A 12140-nucleotide genomic window follows, 5' to 3' on the forward strand; every position below is an offset into this window, starting at 1 on the left:
CCACATTTTCTGTATCCATTCCTCTGTTGAGGGACATCTGGGTTCTTTCCAGCTTCTGGCTATTATAAACAAGACTGTTATGAATATAGTGGAGCATGTGTCCTTATTACAAGTTGGAACATCTTCTAGGTATACACCCAGGAGAGGAATTGCTGGATCTTCCGGTAGTACTATGTCCAATTTTCTGAGGAACCTCCAAACTGATTTCCAGAGTGGTTGTACCAACTTGCAATCCCACCAACAATGGAGGAGTGCCCACATTCTTGGCAGCATCTGCTGTCACCTGAATTTTTGATCTAAACCATTCTGAGTGTTGTAAGGTAGAATCTCAGAATTGTTTTTATTTGCATTTCCCTGATGATTAAGGATGTTGTACATTTTTTTCAGGTGCTTCTCAGCCATTCGGTATTCCTCAGTTGAGGAATGTGTGACATTCATTTTATCTTGGTCATCCTGATAAGAACCTAGAGACAATGACCAGGGAGTTTTGTTTATTGCCTTGTTTGACCTCTTTGTTTATTACTTTGTTTGATTACTTTGTCTTTGATCTAAGAACCGACCCTATTCTCTTCAAGTATCAAAAATTATATAAAAGCTTACCTAGCAACAATAAACCTGCTTGAGCCACAGCACTGGCTGGAGTCATGTTATAATGTTGTCTAATTGTCTTTTTCTTTTCAGTTCTCACTCTGTCCCTTGAGACTCTGTTGACTCACTGAGCTGGCTAAGTCAAATGTCACCTTAATGTTGAAGCTCAGTAAACTGGAAACAATGAAGGAAACAGTGGGAAAGAAAGTGATTGAGAATGCAGCAAAGGCAAAGGAAAATGAAGAAGATTTGGGCTAGTGGTGAATAAACCTTGTAATGGTAGAATGCTCTTAGTGTACATGTTTAGAAATATGCTAAAATGTAGAGGACTGAAGATAATTCTCATAGATTCTTTTAGTCCTTGGACACTGAGTAGAGATAGTCTAGACACTAGACATGAGGGAGAGAATGAATTTTAGAAAAGCATTCTTTCCCCTGTCTAGGATGCTTTGGTCAAAGAGAAGGAAAATGAACATAAGCTGGTCCAGAACTCTCCTAGGGAGAGGAGATCAGGAGACATCCTGATTCTCCTCTGGCTCCTACTGGAAAAATGCTTATATATGCTTCTGGTTCCCTTAGTTAGGATATCTGGATCCATTTGGTGGCACATCTAGTTCTTTTCCCTCTCTGTCTATTGTCTGCCATTGGTGTGCCAATCTGCCCATGCCTGTCAGTTGATGTCTGTGTTTTCATTTGATTGCTTGATTGCTGCTCTGTGTTTCATATTCAAAAGAGAAAATGGTTAAAACTTTATCTGTTGGCCCTCTACCCCTTGATTTAGTTTTAACTTGTTTCAAAAACAAAACAAACAAACAAAAAAATCAATCTCAATTTGCACAACAAAAACTGGTAAGCTGACCTGCACTTGTAGCTAGGAGTCTAGCACACCTGGGAATGCCCTGGCAGGGGCTGATTGTCTATACAAGTCACTCATAAAGGGGCCAGCAGCTTTTCAACTTCTATGGTCAGACAACTGATGGTTGTTTCTCCTAGGAAAATCTTTGTGACTGTAATTACTGTTTTCAACATGTAAAAAAGTGCTTCTCTCTTGAAATCACAGCTAGAAAAATTAAGAAATTTTTTTCTAGTCTAAATATGTAAGATGTGTGTGGCCACTCACTTCAAGTTTGTTTCTGACTGGTCTTCAATGTATAAATATGTTATGTATGTCTTTGTTATAGATGATTGGTTTATAAATTATTGAGTATGATTAAAAATTTATAAGATTGATAACAGAAAGTTGTCTTAAAACCGGTAACTCAGTGGGAGTCATTTTAGATAACAACATATGCAATGAGTCTACCTAGGAAAACAGGTCTCTAAAGATATCCCTTAATTGGGATAATATTTTATGTAATTCTTATCCTAGAAACCAGACTTATATAGTTAGGATTTAAAATAATGAGGCATTAGAAGCTGCACCATCATGGATTCATATATAAGAACTGGCACCCAAACTTTGTAACATGACAGTTATGAACTCGGTATTGATTTTAGAGAGATCAGACACTGTTAGTAATTGCTTTTGCTTTCCAAAATTATGCTTATGCTCTGATATTGCAATAGAAACATAAAAATTATAGTTAACTTGTAATGAACCATTAGCTCAAGCTTACAATTTAATCACAAGTTCAAGACTTTCACTCACTCACTTTTGTAAATGAAATCAAGAAAAAAAATCAAGGAAGTGGAGATTATTGCAAGATTTACAAACGATTAATGAAACTATGGAACCGCAGTTGCCATTCCAAAAAATAGGTATACAATTATTGTAGATTTAAAAGATTATTTTTATACTATTCCTTTGCATCTTAAAGATTGTAAAAGGTTTGTATTTAGAGTACTTGTAATTGTAAGTGACCCATGAAGCAATACATATTATTGGAAAATTTTTACCTCAAGGAATGACTATGAGTCCTATATTAGGTTAAAAATTTTGTGCTGCTTCATTACAAGAAGTTAGGACTTTGTATCCTTCTGTGTATATTATTCCTTATATGGATGATATTTTGTTAGCTGGTTTTCTGAAGGATTTCTCCATGATTTTGCTCTTATACAACAAGCTTTAAAATCTTGGGGATTAGTTGTTGCTACAGAAAAGATTCAAAAGCAATATCCATTTCAATATTTGGGACATTAGCTATATCCTAAATGTTTGTATTTTTCCTCAGAATGCTGAAGGAGCATGAGAACTGCCTGAGTGATTGTTGAGACATGCTGATGCTGGGAAAAAGAATGATGCTGACTGTGTGTGAGCTTGCCAAATCCCCTGACAATGGTGATAGGGAAGCTGTATTAGACGTATATTCCTGACCCACCTTTATCTGCCCATATCCATGCCTGGACAACTTGCCTCAAGCTTTCAGACCTTTTGGACAGAATGCATGAGACTGTAGAAACTGCCTTCAAAAAATTAATCAAATACAGAAGTTATAATAACCCCTTCTCTTTCCTTTAATATGACCAGTTATTCTGACTCAATCACGGCCTAGTCTGGAAATCAATTCCATATTTGGGGACAAAAAAGTAACAATCTTCATTTGGAAGGCTTTTTCTGGTCATTTTCAAAGACATATTTGAAAATTGACAGCTGCCTTGTTTGAAGTGACATTTGCAGTAGATAAAATTGGGACATTATCTTGAATTTGAGCAAATATTACTGGGTGTGTTAAGGCTCCTAATTATTTTTTTGGTTAGTCATGTTAAAATTACTTTAGTTTCTTCTATGGTAGTTAATGTAAGTTGCATTTAATGTACACTTTCTAATTGTGTTAGTGTATTGAAATCTAGTGTTGCTGTCATGGTGGTCTCTCAATGAGCCTCTGTTCTATTTCCTATAAGTATGACAAGACTTGGTATTCTTAAAAAAAAAAAATCTTACAGATACTGGAAGAAGAAGTCAGGCTTTACGCAGAAGCAAGAGTTTAGTGGACTTGATTGTTGCCAGTATAACAGTTTTGATTATATTGATAGCTAGCATCATTACTTCTGCAATCACTTTGACACAAGAAGTGAAGACAGCTAATTTTTTTAAATGATTTAGCAAAGCATGTTACTAATGCTCTGAGTATTCAAGAAGATTTAGATAGACCTTTGGAACAATGGATTGATGCTCCTTTTAATCCTACTCAAACTGTTGGAAAAGAGGATCAAAGTTTAAGAGTAAGAAGCCATCTCATGTGTCATGGTAAATTCCAATGGATTTCTGTCACTTCTCAACTTTACAATGAGAGTCACAATAATTGGGAGAAAATTCAAAGACACTTATAAGCTATTTGGCACAATTCTAACACCTCTCTGGACATTTTAAGTTTGCATCTGCAGATTTTGAATTTAAGGAATGCTGCTCTGCTGAGTTTTGATCCTGTGGAGTTGGCTGATAAAATTATTCATGGCTTAAGGTCAGTATTTCCATCTTTTTAAGCTTCCAGAATGCTGTATATAGCTTGATCATGCTATTCTTTTTATAATGCTATCTAATTGTCTTTTTCTTTTCAATTCTCATTCTGTCCCTAGAGACCCTGTTGACTCACTGAACTCCTTTAGTCACTCCTTTAACATAATTCAATATTCTTGAACTCAGGATTCAGCTCCATTTTACACCCTGGTTCCCCTTTAATACTTGAACCATATATGGTATATATCTTTTCTCTGATCTCTATGCTTGTTTAAATGCTCTATATGTGATTCAAACAGAGAACAAAGTTTCTGCTGGGCTTATTTGAGATTTACTTTGTCAGTGTAATTAATATAAATCTCTTACCTTAGTCTCAGTTAGACTCTTTAGACAAGGACAGAGAGCAGTCACATTTTTCACAAAGATACCAGAAAAAAAGACTCTAGGACGCATACTGAAATTTATCTCCACTAAACCATCTTGGGCCAACACTACACAGTTCAAAGCAATCTCAGTCACAAAGTCTTTCATATTCCTACTAGGAGAGCCCATTAAGCCCCACTTAAAACTTTCCACTGCTTTCCAAATCCACAGTCTCTGAATCCGCATTCTTCTAGACAAAAGCATGGTCAAACCTATCACAGCAATATACCACTCCTGGTACCAAGTTCTGTCTTAGCATTTTACTGTTGTGAACAGACACCATGACCAATGCAACTCTCATACAGAAAAACATTTAATAGGGACTTTATACACTTTCAGAAGTTTAGTCCATTATCATCAAGGTGGGATCATGGCATTGTCTGGGCAGGCATGAGGCAGGCAAGGCTGAGATTTTGTTTTTCTTTTTATTTTCTTTTATTCTTTAATCTTTACTTTACAATCCAGTCTTCATCTCCCTCTTAGTCCATTTCTGATTGTTCCCTGTCTCCAAGAGGATGTCCCCTCCCCTCAAACCCTGACTGCAACAAACCTCCTCACTCTCTGGGGCCTCAAGCCTTGTGAGGGTTAAATGAATCTTCTCTCACTGAGGCCAGACAAGGCAGTCTTCTGCTGTATATATGGGGGGAGGGCTCATATATGTTGTATGCTTTCTGGTTGGTGACTCCATGTCTGAGCAATCTCTGGAGTTCAGGTTAGTTCATACTAATTGCTTTCTATAGGGTTTCTCTCCTCCTCAGCTTCTCCCAGCATTTCCCTAATTCAACCTCAAGGGTCACTAACTTCTCTCCATTGCCTGAGTGCAAATATCCGCATCTGACTCTTTCAGCTGCTTGTTGGGCTTTTAGGGGACAGCCATGCTACACTCATGTTTGTAAGCACACCATAGCATCAGTAATAGTGTCAGGCCTTGGGGCCTCCCCTTGAGCTGGCTCCCAATTTGGGCCTATCATTGGACCTCCTTTCTCTCAGGCTCTTCTCAGTTTTCATCCCTGAAGTTCTTTCAGACAGGAAAAATCCTGGCTCAGAGTTTTTGACTGTGGGATGACAAACTCCACCCTCTACTTTATGCCCTGTTTTTCTACTAGAGGTGAACTTTAAAAGTTCCCTTTCATCAATGTAGGGGATTTCATTTAAGGTCCCTCCCTTTGCACCCTGAGATTCTCTCACCTCCCAGGTCTTTAGGACATTCTAGAGGGTATACCCACCTCCTACCTCCGGAGGATGCCTGTTTCCATTCTTTCTGCTGGCCCTCAGAGCTTCTGTCCTGTCCCCCACCCAATACATAATCAGGTTCCTGTCCTCCTTGCACTGTCCCCTTCCCCACTCTGGTTCCTCCCTCTCTTCGCCCTCCTGAGACTGCTTACTTCTCCCTCCCTAGAGGGATTGAGGCATCCTCACTTGGGGCTTTCCCCTTGTTAACCCTCTTGAGTTCTGTGTATTGTATCCTGGGTATACTGTACATTTTTGGCTAATATCCATTTATTAGTGAGTAAAAATTATGCATGTCCTTTTGGGTCAAAATTCCTCACTCAGCATGATGTTTTCTTTTTTTTTCTTTTTTCTTTTTGGTTCCTGGTGTTTAATGGAGACAGGCTGGGTAAGTTGATGACAGTTCAGGTGGCTTTGAGGGGCAATCAAGGCCATCTCTCCAGAGGCATCGTGGGGATCCCAGACTGGGGGGAGCCCTCCATGACCTGGCAGGCAGGCACCAGGAAGCTTTAAGCCCAGCAACTGGAGCACTGCTGACCCCTGGTGGCCACTTCAGCCCACTGGGAACTTCTCATAGGCCTGGACCTGGCTCAGTTTCCCCATGGGTAGGTACCATCTACTCCAGGGCCTTCACTAGGGCTTCATTGGCCTCAATACGGATCTGGATCTCGGCCCGTGCTGCCTCATCCGCCGCACCTGACAGTTCTGACTGCGCCTTCTCCAGGTTGGCCCGGGCTGCCCCCAGGTCCAGCATGTCCAGCGTCACAGCTTCTTCAGCTAGTAACTGCACAGAGGAGTCAGCATTCACAGTGACGGAGCCGCTGCTCACAAAGTACATAGTTGTGGTGCCGTCTTCTGCGTGAACCACTACCAGCCCAGGCCGTAGGACCTGTAGTGTGGGGACATGGGATGCCAAGATGCCAAAGGCTCCAGTCAGCGTAGGCACGTCCACTTGCTTGACATTGGCACCGTCAAAGAACACCTGCGTCGGGGAGGCAAAGGTGAAGGACATCTGTCCCGGCCCGGCGGCGGGGGCAGGTGCAGCGGCAGCCTCGGCGTACGTACGCGCCTGAAGCATCAGGTGGCGCAGGCCCGGGTGACAAAGCAGTGAGGCGGGCAGCATGGTGGCAGAAACATCAGCGGACTCTAGCTTCGCGGGCGGCCGACACACCAGCATGATGTTTTCTAGATCTATTCATTTGCCTGCAAAACACATTGTCAGGAGCCATAATGGCACAAGCTAATAGCTAGTAGGTGATCATCCTGAAGTGGCCTGCATCAGATGATTATATAATCTGTAACAGGTGAGCCCTCATTAAGCAAGACTGTGAGGGACTCATTTTAGGAAAGATTTCTGCTATTAATATGCTTTTCCTATGATTATTACATGTAAATAACTATCACTAAGTAGTAGTACGTTCTTTGGAGCAGATTCACGAAGATGTACTATCTTGTTATGATGCTATATAGACAAATAGATGACTTAAGTCTTAATGATGATCCTATAAGAATTCCTAAAATTATATCTATGATTATTAAACTCTTTTATAATGGGACTACTATTAGTTTCTTTTCTGATAATCAAAGCTGCAATGAGAACTCTGCCATTCCTTGAGTGTTACCAGTTAATTGCTCTTAGATAATAACCAGATTTTCTCCTACTCAGAGCACATCCCAGGAGGTTGTAAAACAATTAACCAAAGGTCATAAAAATGGATTTATTATAGGTGCAGATAAAATAAATAAATTATTGACTGAGTTTATCTACAGAAAACATGACTAATAACTTAGTTACAGTTTTAAACCTTCAGTGAACCTGTGCAGCTGTGACAGGTGATAGATCTTTATCCAGGTAATCACTCCTAACGGATATGCATGTAAACATTCTCTGTTGTAAACTTCTATTGCAATTTATGATTTGATTTTCAGTGTGAAATTTTGATGAACTTTTTAACGTGTGATCATATATTCTGAATGATGTTTAGGGGCTGAGGACAAAGAGAAGAGTCAGAACTGAGGGACTGGGGTGAGAGGAATGGAGGTGAGAAGAACTGAGCTGAGGAGAAGTGTTTAGACAGAAAACTTTCTAGATTAGGAGACTGCAGAGTGGAATAATTTAGAAATTATAGGTAACATAAAATAATAAGAGAGCAATGTGCAGAATGCAGAGGGAAAGAGGAAAAAGGATGTTGCGGAAAGCAGAAGGAGGAAGCAGGCTTCTCCTTACCATGGGACAGAACATGTCCCATGGTAAGGACAAGGCTGGTTTAGTCTTATTAAAAGAAACAGTTTTTTTTTTCTTACAAACATGGGTTTGATTCATTGAGCCTTAAAAGGGTGGAAGCCTTTTATTTCTTTATGTAATAAATATTGGAGCGCACTTTTCATCCAGAATGAGTGAGTTCAAGCCAGATGTGGTGGTGCACACCTTTAATCCTAGCACTTGGGAGGCAGAGGCAGGCAGATTTCTGAGTTCGAGGCCAACCTGGTCTACAAAGTGAGTTCCAGGACAGCCAGAGCTATACAGAGAAACCCTGTCTCAAAAAACTAAAACCAAAACCAACCAAACAAACAAAAACCAGAATGAGTGAGTTCTTTCTGCACCAGTGCTTGGTCATTTGCTCTATATGCATATGTAAGTATGGATGTGTGTGTGTGTGTGTGTGTGTGTGTGTGTGTGTAGGTATGTAATTGTGAGAATGTATGCATATGTGTGTGTAAGTATGTAATTGTGAGAATGCATGCAAGCTGGACCCAGCTGGGTTTGAATAAAAATGAATGGGCATGAATGAAGCTGAATATGAACTTATGTGAGGTTATGCATATTTGCTTATGTAAAATTTTTCCTTCTTTGAGTGTTATTTTCTTCTCCTGGTTCAATAGAAGTTGTTGTTCCAAACCTCCCCCTAGCCAGACAAGCAAGAGGCATCTGGACAATAGGGAAAAGACTCTAGCAATTAATCCTTTACTTAATCTCCTGCTGTTTTAGGACAAGGTGCTATGTGCCAGAGACTGCAGTTTCTGACCTCAGAGGATCACAGAAGGCAGATCAGCTACAATATCATAGTGACTTTGACTTAGATAACTAAACTTTTTATTATACAGCAACCTTAAATTTCTCATAAGACAAAGTCTTATCCCAGAAACATGTAAAACAAAGTCTTACCCCAGAATCTCATAAGACAAAGTCTTCCCCTCCACCTACACTCTTCCCCCTCTGCTGCCTCAAGAAGAATAGACAAGAGAGAAGAAACACCCACGCTGGGTCTATCCCCTCCCTCCTGCCCCAGCAACACATGATGTCCTTGTTCTTAATACCTGAGTAATATTGCATTGTGTAAATGAAAAATATATTCTGCATGCATTCTTCTGTTGTGAGAATCTGGGTTGTTTTCAGCTTCTGGCTCTCAAAAACAAGGTCACTCTGATCATAGTGAACCACCTGCCCCTGTGGCATGGTGGAGCATCTTTTGGGTATATGTCATAGCTGGCATATTCAGATAGATCTATTTCCAATTTACTGAGGGACCTCCAGAATGATTTCCAGTTTTCAATCCCATCAGCAATGGAGAAATGTTCCTCTTTCTCCACATCCTTGCCAACATGTACTGTCACCTGAGGTTTTAATCTTAGTCTTTCTTAAGGTGGAATCTCTGTGTCATTTTGACTTGCATTTTCCCAATCAAAAGGATTTGAACATTTCTTGAAGTGCTTCTCCGTGACTTGAGATTCCTTTGTTGTGAATTCTATGTTTACTTCCATGCCCTATTTTTTTGAATCGGTTATTAGGGTTCTTGGTGGTTAGCTTCTTGAGTTCTTCATATATTTTGGGTATTAGTCCTCTCTGAGATGTGGGGTTGGTGAAGTTTTTTTCCCAATCTCTACATTGCTGGTAAGGCCCATACCTAAACATAATAAGAGCAATTTACAGCAAACCAACAGCCAATGTCAAATTAAATGGAGAGAGACTTGAAGCAATCTCATTAAAATCACGAACAAGGCAAGGATGCCCAAGCTTTCCATATCTATTCAATATAGTACTCCAAGTTCTAGCTACAGCAATACAACAACAAAAGGAGATCAAGGGGATATAAATTGGCAAAGAAGTCATGGTATCACTCTTTGCAGATGATATGATAGTATACATAAGTGACCCCCAAAATTCTACTAGAGAACTTCTCTAGCTGACAAACAACTTTCTCAAAGTGGCTAGATATAAAATTAACTCAAATAAATCAGTAGCTTTCCTTTGTACAAACGCTAAATGAGCAGGGACAGAAATTAAAGAGACAACACCCTTCACAATACTCCCAAATAATATAAAATATCTTGGGGGTAACTCTAACCAAACAAGTGAAAGAGCTGTATGACAATAACTTCAATTCATTCAAGAAAGAAGTTGAAGATCTCTGAAAATGGAGACATCTCCCATTCTCATGGAATGGGAGAACTAACATGGTAAAAGCAGCCATCTGACCAAAAGCAGTCTACACACTCAACATCCAAACACAATTCCTCAAAGACATGGAAAAAGCAATTCTCAAATTCATCTGGAAAAGCAAAAACCTAGAATCATGAAAACAATTCTTAACAAGAAAAGAACTTTTGGGGGAATCACCATCCCTGGCTTTGAGATATACTACAGAGCAATAGTGATAAAAAAAAATTGCATGGTTTTGGTACAGAGACAGACACATTGATCAATGGAATAAAATAGAAGAGTCAAAAATAAAACCACACACTTATGGACACTTTATCTTAGACAAAGAAGCCAAAACTATACAATAGAAAAAGAAAGCATCTTCAATCAATGGTGCTGTTGTAACTGGTAATCTGAATGTAGAAAAGTGAAAATGGATCCATATTTATTACCTGGTACAAAGCTCAAGTACAGGTTGGTCATAAACCTCAACATAAAACAAGATACACTGCATCTAATAGAAGAGAAACTGGGGAAGAAAGAGCCTTGAACCCATTGGCACAGGTGGAAATTTCCCCAACAAAACTCTGATGGCTCAGGCTCTTAATCAATAATTGAAAAATGGGACCTCGTGAAACTGGAAAACTTCTGTAAGGCAAAAGACATAGAGTTGAGATGTCTACATCTTCATCTGAAGGCTGGTAGCCAAATGCAGGCTCTCAGGCAGCTAGAATGAGGGTTTTAAAACCCACACCCACTGTGACACACCTACTCCAAGAGGGCCACATCTTCTAATATTTCCACTCCCTGGTCCAAGCATATTCAAACCACAACTACACCTTATGATGACAAGATATTGTGCCTCTATTCTTGCCCACATCTGGAACCTTTCCACACATCTTAAAGGTCAGTTAGTGAAGTTGGCAAGAGACAGGAAGACACTGGACTGATTCCTCAGTCACCTAGTGCTGTGGTGATTTCTTGGATGGTCATGGGTGGATAATGTCACCACTGCTCTCACCTTTAAAGCCCATAATGTGGGAAGACAACACATGCACACTCACACACTGGATGTAACCAAGGAGACAGTTGTTCTGTCCTATGTTACCCACATTCCTCCATTTGTGTGGGGTCCTCTGTGTGCTGTTCGCCCCAGAGTTCTCCAAAATGCTGCTGCCACGCAACAGCACATGTCCCTTATGTTCTACCTTGAAACTAGTGACTTCCCCTTGATTACCTGTCATGTAGCACCACCACTGGGCACTGTCCTGTTGCTTCTTAAGTACCATGCCCACATCTGACCAACTCTGCCCACATGACCTACTGACTTCTGAGGTAGGCATGAAGCCTGGGTGGTCAACTGTGGATACTGACAGATGGTTTGTACCAGTGTCTTCTGCCGGACTCTCTGTGCAGTGATCAGAACCTCCACATTAATGGTCAATTGCAAGATAGACACATCTCTGAAGTGTTGTAGCAAATAAGAACAAGGGACAGAACACCTCCAAAGGAGAGCCCCATCAGACTTCAAGAACCAGGCTAAGCACACAAGGCTCCATGGTTGTGTTTTTGATACGTATTGCACCCAGGCTATCATGGGTGTTGGGCAAATGCTCTACTACTGATCTACACTGCCAGCCCGAGATCTGGAACTTGTGGATAGGAATGTCACATATTCTAGGTACTCTCAAATATGACCATTCAGCTGTGACCTTAGCAGACTCTGGAAACTGCCTTAGGGCCTCTTAGCTCCCTACCCTGTATAAATAAAGTCAGGTGTCTTGAGGAACCCAGTGAGGTCCAAGAACACAACACCTTTTCCCCTTTGATTTTTTTGTCTAATATCCTGCATTAAGCCCTGATCTTTCTTCCATACCCTCAAGACCCCATCCATTAGAGAAAGCAGAAGAAACTTGAGTCTTCTATGTCTTCTGTCCTGTGCAACCATAGGCCATGTCAGCTGTCAGTTCCTGCCCCATTTCCTAGTCTTTCTGTCCACAATTTGCAATGAGAAAGAGCAAGATGTCCTTTAGTCCCTGCAGTGACTGTCACAAGGAAACTGCTAAACTTGCTACTTGGGGG

General features: G+C 40.4%; 1 pseudogene; it reads right to left on the bottom strand.

Moving 5' to 3' along the window:
• Positions 1–5991: 5991 nt before the first annotated feature.
• Positions 5992–6836, bottom strand: LOC110289002 (annotated as a pseudogene).
• Between the last annotated feature and the right edge of the window lie 5304 nt (positions 6837–12140).

Source organism: Mus caroli, unplaced genomic scaffold (assembly GCF_900094665.2).
Source record: "Mus caroli unplaced genomic scaffold, CAROLI_EIJ_v1.1 scaffold_9274_1, whole genome shotgun sequence".
NCBI classification, from domain to species: Eukaryota; Metazoa; Chordata; class Mammalia; order Rodentia; family Muridae; genus Mus; species Mus caroli.